General features: G+C 37.9%; 2 non-coding genes across 2 annotated transcripts; both read left to right on the top strand.

Annotated features, from left to right (window-relative positions):
• Positions 1-3783: 3783 nt before the first annotated feature.
• Trnai-uau lies at positions 3784-3881 on the top strand. The gene is made up of 2 exons: positions 3784-3821; positions 3846-3881. It is a non-coding gene; the product is annotated as a tRNA-Ile (tRNA).
• A 996-nt stretch (positions 3882-4877) lies between these two features.
• Positions 4878-4977, top strand: Trnai-uau. The gene is made up of 2 exons: positions 4878-4915; positions 4942-4977. It is a non-coding gene; the product is annotated as a tRNA-Ile (tRNA).
• Positions 4978-9063: the final 4086 nt, after the last annotated feature.

Here is a 9063-nt window from a genome sequence, read left to right as displayed (position 1 = left end):
AAGCATTTTGCATTTTGCGTTTCAGCCGCTGACGCGTGAGAAGGTAAACAACAATTCGCGATGATCTGATCCGTGATTAAGTGAGGCTGCCCTGAAGTGGCCCCGGGTAAAAGTCAAGCCTACACTGGGAAAACCCGCCGCGGAAATCGGCCATCTGTTCTCCACTTTATTGCACCAAAGTCCCATCCATTTGTGGCTCTTAATTATGCACTTAACTTCTCTAAACATTCTAAGTATCTCGTAAGTACCAATAAATTATTGAAGATTGTTCTTGCCTATTAAATATAATTAAAATAATTCGTAATTCTTCTGAGTCATCACCTACGGCTATTGAATCTACTAAACTTAGATTAGTTTTCGAATATTTTAGTTTTCTAACGAAAGTTTATTAAAGTTTAAGATACATAAGTGCCTAAGTTCAATTGTAAATATCTAAATCACTTCCTCTGTGTTTTTCTCAGTGTCATCAGTTCGCCGAGCAAATGCAGCTGAGTCAATAATCAATCGTATTGTCCGACCAGTGGCCCCACGCCCCCGAAACCTCCCCCATTGAAACCCCAATCTCCAACTGCAACTCGAACGGCATCTGCATCTGCATCTCCGACTGCATCTGCATCCCCAAGCGAAACCGAAAGTGGCGCTACAAGTGCATCGACAGCTGATAAGCTCCTTCCACAAAGGCAACAACTGTCAGACGGTCGCCGGCTGTAATCTTAATGCACTTTTTTGTGTGCCAGCCCGCAGAGTCTTCGAGATTGCAGAAGGCAGAAGGTCCCCCAGCTGCGGGGTGGGCTCTATGCGGCATAACTACTCACAGAGGAGGCCAGAGTAATAGGACTTTCCATAAGTAACTTGGTTAATACATAATATATACACTTCTAAGGTGGAAAGTTACAATACTCACTGAATAAATAAAGATTATATTCAATAATTGAGTTATTATTATTTTTATATATAAATATCTGGTATAATATCTTATATATTAATATATATAACATATATTATTTGTTTAACTACTCATAGAGGAGGCCAGAGGAATAGGACTTTCCATAAGTAACTTGTTTAATACATAATATATACACTTCTTAGGTGGAAAGTTGAAATAACCACAATACTCACTGAATAAATAGAGACTTTTATCTAATAATAATAATTAAATTATTATTAAATTCGGTTTTCTGTATATAAATATCTGGTATAATAGTGTATCTTATATATAATGAAATATTCCAAATAAAATTAAATAAATTATGAAGCATGATACCTTCTAAACCCCATACCTCCAAAGTTATTCATATTTTCGCGACCATCTGTGCTCTTATGATGATGCTGTTGTAATGACTAAGTTAAGCGCGGCTTATCAATGTTTTGCCGGCGTGGGTCGTCTGGCCAGTTTAACTTTATCTTAATTACCGGGGGCAAGGGAACCGTAAGGCCCAAGATATACTGTTGTTTGCGTTTATATTCGCTCAAGTATTTCCCATTTCTTCTTTGTTTCTTTCGCGCTTATCTGCGGGAGAAAGTGGCTTTAAGATTTGGCATGTGCGTTCGTATTTCCTGTGTGCTGATAAAAGAATTTTTGTGAATTGCCCAGTTTGTTTGGACAAACGCAAAATTAATGACTCAATCGTAAACACTATTTGACATAAAAAAATAAAAAAAGTTAATAAGACGAATATTTTTTAAGCTTTTCATATGTTGGGTGTGTTTATTTTCGAGCTCTGAACTGTTTTAAATATATTTATTTATTACGTTTACTCATTTCAACTTTTATACATAGATCTCGTTTCCAAGAATCAACTTGATTGGCCCCACAAATCGATTCTCGTTGGTGTCCATTGTTCCGATTTGATGGGTATTATAGCGCCTGCAATTTGTGCCTGTTTTGTTGTTGTCAGTCATGGTTTTTCCCATTTTTTTCCATTTTCCATTGGCGCCAGTCTCGAAGAATCGTCAATGGCAACCCTGGCTTCCTCGTAGACCCCACCTCCAAGCTCAATCTCTGCTCTAGTTTGCTCCTTCATGGGGCTGATGCATATAGTTCTGATTTGATTGCCTCGGGTTCGCTTCTAATTTGATTTTGTTCAATTCCCAGCACTACAATTGCAAAACGGAGCATTAATTTATGTAGGTATGTGGCCCATCGCTTTGCTTTTTGCATATATTTAAATTTTATTCATTTGTGGTTGTCACTTTTGCACTTCTCAGCTTGGGCGACATAATTGTGCGATAATGCTATGGTGGCCTGTAGTATTATAAACTGTCGCTGTCACATGGAAATATACTTTTTTAATAATTTTTAATTACAACATGACATGACAAGGGATTTACTTTGCTGGTTCCGCCAAGTTTTTCCGCTGTAAACTCGCTGCTTTTTCTCACTTCTCAGCTTTTGAATTATGATTATTAATGTCATGTGGTGGTCATTTGTCATGGCTTCAGGTGTTGCTGTGGTTTCTGTTGTTTTCCACCAGCGGGGATTGCCTTTTGTACTTTATGGTTATTGTTATTGCATGCTTTTCATTTAGTTAGAAGCGATTATGGCCACATCAACATCGGCTACGAAAGCCAAGCCAAACGGCTCAAGTAATTAGCGGCATTTGCATTTCCTGAGTCTGGCCTTTTGTATTTACCATCTCTTTTTGTGCTCTCACTAAGGTTTTTTATTTAGTTGTACCTCAATAATATCAGTAACCTCACTTTTTGATATTTTAATTACGATTGTATTGAAATGTATTAAATGTTTTTGCTATGATACTATGAACTCAAGTTGTATTTAAAATAGTTTATTTTAATATTGATATAGAAATTTATCGACCTTTTCTTATACATAATTTTTTTAATTTATTTTTAAGAGTATATCAATCTTCGGTTTTTTTTACACCTTGCTTTGTGCTTTTTCCTCATATGGGGGATTTTGCAATTGCAAATGAAATTCAAAAGAAATCGAACTGTCGTAACTGTCTTTGTTTTTGTTGCTGCTGCACCGGCTGTTGGCATGGTAATGGAATCGGTAATTCAGTAACTCAGGGGGTAATGCATGGAGTGGGGGGTCGGTACTCAGTACGGGACGTAATTTTCACGGGCTTCTTCGTAATCAGCACACCTGTTCTATAGGTAACTAAATAACAAGCGAACGAAAGTGAAAAGCCAATCATTTGCATTGTTAAATGGGCTATATCCATTGCTAATTGAAAGTAAAAACGAGACAAAATTCACTTTTCATTGACCTAATACATATTAATAATTCTAAAGTCATGGCTTTCGCTTTCGTTTTGTTTGAGATTACACATTTAATACGAATTAAATGGCAAGTAATACAATCGTTGACTCATTTGGCACATTTTCAGATATTCGGATGCTCAGATTTTCGCTTTATTCTCTTGTAATTTCTTTTTTTGTTAATTCTTATCATCAAAATTTTAAATTAATGCGCTCATCCATACACATTTGCAAAAAGAGAGAGAGAGAGATAAAATAGTATTGTCACAAGTTTTGACTTTGATAATTAATAACTAATCAGCTGTAGGGAGTATATTTTCCAACAAAAATGTTTATGAGAGATTGAACAATTATCTGTAACTTGCAGTTTAAATGGTTTTATTACCCTTTCTGGTTTAGAAGAAATGATTTTAAAATCCTAAATATATTTTTTTGCCCAGGCGAAAAATTTTGCTCGACAAAAACAAGAACAACCACAAAGGAAACGAGAGAGCGCGAGAGCAAAAGTTCTATTTTGAGGGCCGAGAGTCTTGTTTAGCATTTGGCGGCGCTCAGTCAACAGCTCCAGTGGCGCAATTGGTTAGCGCACGGTACTTATAATCAGTATTCTGTGTGTATGAGCAATGCCGGGGTTGTGAGTTCGAGCCTCACCTGGAGCAAGTCGCTGGTGACTATATTTTTTTTAGCCAAACTTTTCTTTTTTTTTTCTTTTTCTTATTGTTTTTATGTTTTAAAACTGTCTACGTAGTATAAATCGCGTTTTTTAGGCGACTCTCACGGTTTTTAAAGGTGTTCACCATATGGTTCTGTGGTTTTTTGACCATTCTTCAGCTGTGTTACTGTTTAATTCAAATGTTCTAAGTTTAAAATTATTTTTAAGAGTGTGCATTGCTTATAACAAATTTTAATTTAAATATGAGACCCTTTATATTATTTGACTTGGTTTTTTAATATTTAAAATTTTAGTTTGCTTAAATTAGCAAAGATATTCTAGTCTCACAATTTATGTCCGATTTCTTATAAAAAATTTGCTCCTTAAAAAATAATAATTTAAATTTCTTACGTTAAATATCTTTAAGCTAATCAATTAAGAATTTTAAATGTCTAACGTTTTATATTTGAGGCACATGAGTTCTGTTAACTTGTTCATTATAAGATATGGTTTTAAATTTGGTTAACCAATAACTAAATATTTTATTCTTTTTATTATTCATATCTAAACATTTTTTTATTTATTTTTTATTATTAAATAAATTATTTTATTTATTATTAAAATACGAAATCGATTTTGTTTATTTAAATTGCTTCGAAAATATGATTTAAAATAACTTGATTTATTTTGTCGAGGCCAGATATGTTTGGAACGAAGCTCAGCTAGAATGCAGTTACTCATAAATAAATTTTGGAAATGGGAGCATATTTTGTATGTTTCTCTTTGAGCAAAATTTAAACACGCTTTAAATTTACTTAAATCAATTTACTGATAAGCATTTGTAAAACCCTGTTTAGAGGTCTTGCTTTCGTATATGCTCCCTTTTAAATACATTTGAGGGAAAGCTATGAAGAGAAAGCGTGGGAGAGAGCTTAAAGGATATCTGATTGTTCTATTTTTTGGGCTTGCGGTCTCCTTGAGCTTTTGGCGGCGCCCGGGCAACGCTCCAGTGGCGCAATTGGTTAGCGCACGGTACTTATAATCAGTATTCTGTGTGTATATGAGCTATGCCGGGGTTGTGAGTTCGAGCCTCACCTGGAGCAGGTCGTTTGGGGACGTCATATTTTGGACCACTTTTCGTTTTTTGCTTATTTTAATCACGATTTGTTATATAAAGACTAAGGTGTTGTTAACCAGAAAGATAGCACACGGTTTGTTGAATATATAGCTGTTAAGTAACATAATCAAAAAAATATACACACGCAGGGCTATAACTTAAGATGGAAGCTGGTATACCATTTTGATGATTGGTAGTAATAAAAGTATGAGTAGTATCTTGAATTTTAAACCATACAAGTGGTAATTTCATTTAAAAACGAACTTCATTCGGATTAAAAAGTAAACTTTAAACTCCTGCTTTGTATACATATTTTTCATATTTAACTTGCCGTACATCATTTATGTTCTTACCAATTTACTCTTAATCTTTCTCGTGTTTAGCTTAATATCTCAAAACCCCATGCAGATGGCTTTACAAACACTTGACCATAGCTTGTAAACATTTCGGAAATCTGTCAAAAGCATACTCACCCAAATTGGTTGCCTCAGATACATCCCTATCCACTCCCAAATCAATTTTAAAAGTTCCTGAGTCTGAACATGCCACCCAAACAAATCGAGTGGCTGACGGGCAGAGTTTGTTTGAAAATTCAACAAAAGTGCCCTCGACTAAACACGATAATCATTATCTTTCCCCAGCCATGTGGATATATGGAGATCTTCTCAGCGGTGCTGAGTTGTAGAAAGGAGCAATTAATCACTGGGAAATCGAACAATATCCGCCGCGGCGAGTGTTCGTTCCTCTATCCACATAAATAATTTTTACGATCTCCGCGCGGCCCAAGTCAATTGAAATTATGAACAGATCTTGCAACAGGGTCTAAATCTAAACAACAATTCGAAAACGCCAAACAGATGCGGCCACAAGAAGGTGTTGAAAAAGAGATCCCCTCCGAGGATCTCGGGATGGGCATGGGGATGGGCCTGGGCTCCAAAGCATGGGAATGTGGGCGTTGTGGAGTGCCGAGTGTTTGGAGTGAAGTCAATAAAAAGCAAGCAGCAAGAGCAAGAGCTATATCGGCCATATCCGAAAGCCAGGCAAGAAGCGCAGCCAGCCAATGCCAATAAAATGTTTGCAGTCCGGCGGCTGATTTGTTTACACAGCATCGATGACGACGACGTCCGCAAGACGATCGATGGCACAGTGGTTCGAAAACTATTACTATTACCAAAATTTAAGTTTGTTTACATTGTTTCAATATTTAATTAAAATATTCTTTAATCTTTTTTTGATGATCAATATAAAAATTATGTGTTTTGAGGCTTTAGGATGGAACTGCTTTGAATAAGTTTTTTATTTTTTTAAAGTATATATCAAGGACAATGTATAGCTTTACTTTCAAGCCCCCGATCCAGCGTACTCGTAGTACTTAGCATATTTTCCGAGCAGCTGCAGCCGATCGCCCTCCAAGTTCCAACGGTCCAGCAAACTTTGGTGGTCCCCGCAAATGGAGTGGGAGAGTACGGACATCGGTGGCCCTCGAGGCTTGAGGCTGGGTTTTTTATATACACTTTTTTGGAGTGGTAGGCGTGCGGAATTTTAAACAAATATTTACAGAGCCGAAACTTTTCGGGCAGATGCAGATGCTTGATGCCCATCCGGAGGCAGCATAATCACGATGGGATAGGATCTGGATTTCGGGATCGGGGATCGGGCATCGGGAATCGTTCGTTATGTGTTTACAGCTGCGATATTTGGGGCAACATTTATGCAAAATAAACATCACGCGAGGAGGGCCTTTCCTCTTCCGAGGGCAGCAATTGATTTGGAACAGACCACCCAGCACATCATTTCACACGTACCGGAACGGAATGGATCGTAGCGGATCGTATCGTTACGGAACCCGCAACATGATCGCGGGGACTGATCCCCATCACCATCCCCATCCTCGTGGATACTCATCTGCATTTCGGGGGGAGTCTTGCGGTTGGGCGGTCGCCCGTCTGACACTCGTGTTTGCCGCTTGTTCTGCTTCTTGTTCGCCGTGTTGTTTATTTATGAGGATCGGGCGTGATCAGTTCATAAAACACTTGGAAAATACTTGGACGGAATTTTAGGAAAAAATGTATTGTAAAGAAAATTTGATTAGTTGGCAGAACTTTCAAAAATGTTATAACATTGTTCCACCTTCTTCATAATATGTTCCTAATGTTGCAAAACTTGAAATCATTTCTTAACATATTTTGTTTGTTTAATATGCCAAAATGTAGTATTGTCGAAGGGTTATAAACCATTTCTGTATTATTTCCATTTAACTATGCCATCTTTATTGTAAATTTTTAATCCAATAATAATACACGTACTCAATTTTGTCTTAAAATTATAAGAGGGTATTTTCTCTCTCTGCACTTTATACGCCCCTTTACAGCCCACCTCTCTACCGTTTTCACCGCTGCGTGGGCCGAAAAAGAAGTGAGAATTAGGCCAATTAGTGGCTCTTCCTGACTCCGGGATCGGTGAGGATTGAGGAGTTTGTGGTATCTGGCGTATCTGGCCAACATCATCAGCTCGCGGCGTCTGCGGCGGCATGTTTGTGTCTTTTAACACTAATTGCAGCGTGCGGTGCGTTGCATCTTGCATCTCAAGTGGCCACCATCGGATGCATCTCCATCTCAGCACCTCTACTCGGGTTTTTTAAGGTGTTCGGATGTGTGAAAGTCCGGCAGAACCAGCCGACACTTACACCGATTTACACAGCCAAAATGATTTGCTCAAACATTTACTCGACTCGAGCATTTGTCATGCGAATGGAAACTGAATTTCGGTTGCAATCGGAATATTTCAATTAATGTCATTAATTAAGGTTTATGCCTTGAATTACGCTCGAGTGCTTTTTGCCTTAAATTATTGGCCTGCATTAACATAATTACTTTGATCATTTATTTTTATTTCGCTGTGAGTTGGTTATAAATAAATAAGACAGCGAGAGTGGCATTTACAAACTGGAGAGTTTAAGTAAAATTATATAAAACAATCGAAAAAATTATTAGCCGAGTTTGGGGCGGTGCTTTGAGCTGAAAAGGGTGTTATAAGAAGTTAATAAATATAATGAAAATAGGAGGAATATTTTTGTAAATCCGTCTACACTTGTATGTTATGTTATTATTCAATGCATATTTGATAGTTTAATGTATATAAATTTCTGCTTTCTATATGCTTTTTGGGTTTTTCAAGAGAGTTTCAATAGGATCTTGTACATTGGGCTGCTTTATTTTCCTCGCTTGCTTCGATTGTTTTGTTTTTTAAAATAACCTGAGAATATGCATTATCGGAAGCTGTTTTCCAGCTGAGAATTTCCCGCAAAGTGCGAGTGAGGTAAGCCTCGGCAATGTGCGGGTGAACCAGGTGCACTTTCATCTAATGAACGTGCCCGCCCAGCCTTGTTCGATCCAAGGTGGCAAGAAATATTGGCATAAGTCACGCCCAGAATCGCAGATGTGTGGTGAACGTGAACTGGAAGTGGAACTCAAATGGAAACTGAAACCGAAACCCCGGGGAATCGAATCAAACCGAATGACGCACGCGCTTACGTCAATTTGTTGTCGCAACGCATAACTAGACATGTCAATGTTGGTTAATTACATGCAACAATTGCCGGAGAGGCGGCCGCAAAAGTTCAGCAAAGTGCACGCAACCGACAATTCAGCGAGCCCGGGCAAATCCGCATTCAAAAGCCAAATTTTCAGAGCCCAAAACGGTAGCAACACAACGGCAACAGCAACAGGCACACGAGCAACATGCTGCAACCACAGCAACAGCAGCAACAACCACTACAATATGCCATTGTTAATTGCATGACATAATCCCAGAGCTAATACGAAACCGAAAACTCAATCGAAAACGGCGAAAACAGCCACAACAATGGTGGCAAACTCAAAATCAAAGCAGACAAATTGCAGCAACTCCAAAATAAAGCTAAGGAAAATCGTAAAAAACGAAATAACCATTAACTTACCCGGTGTCTGTGCCTTTTAATTGCTTAACTATTGGCCGGCGGCAATTGTTAATAAACAATTAGAGAATTTGCATTGGCAACGCTGAAGCGATACAGCCACAGATCCAGAGATAC

Source organism: Drosophila subpulchrella, chromosome 3L (assembly GCF_014743375.2).
Source record: "Drosophila subpulchrella strain 33 F10 #4 breed RU33 chromosome 3L, RU_Dsub_v1.1 Primary Assembly, whole genome shotgun sequence".
In the NCBI taxonomy this organism is placed as follows: domain Eukaryota; kingdom Metazoa; phylum Arthropoda; class Insecta; order Diptera; family Drosophilidae; genus Drosophila; species Drosophila subpulchrella.
This window is presented reverse-complemented; position numbering and strand designations above follow the sequence as displayed.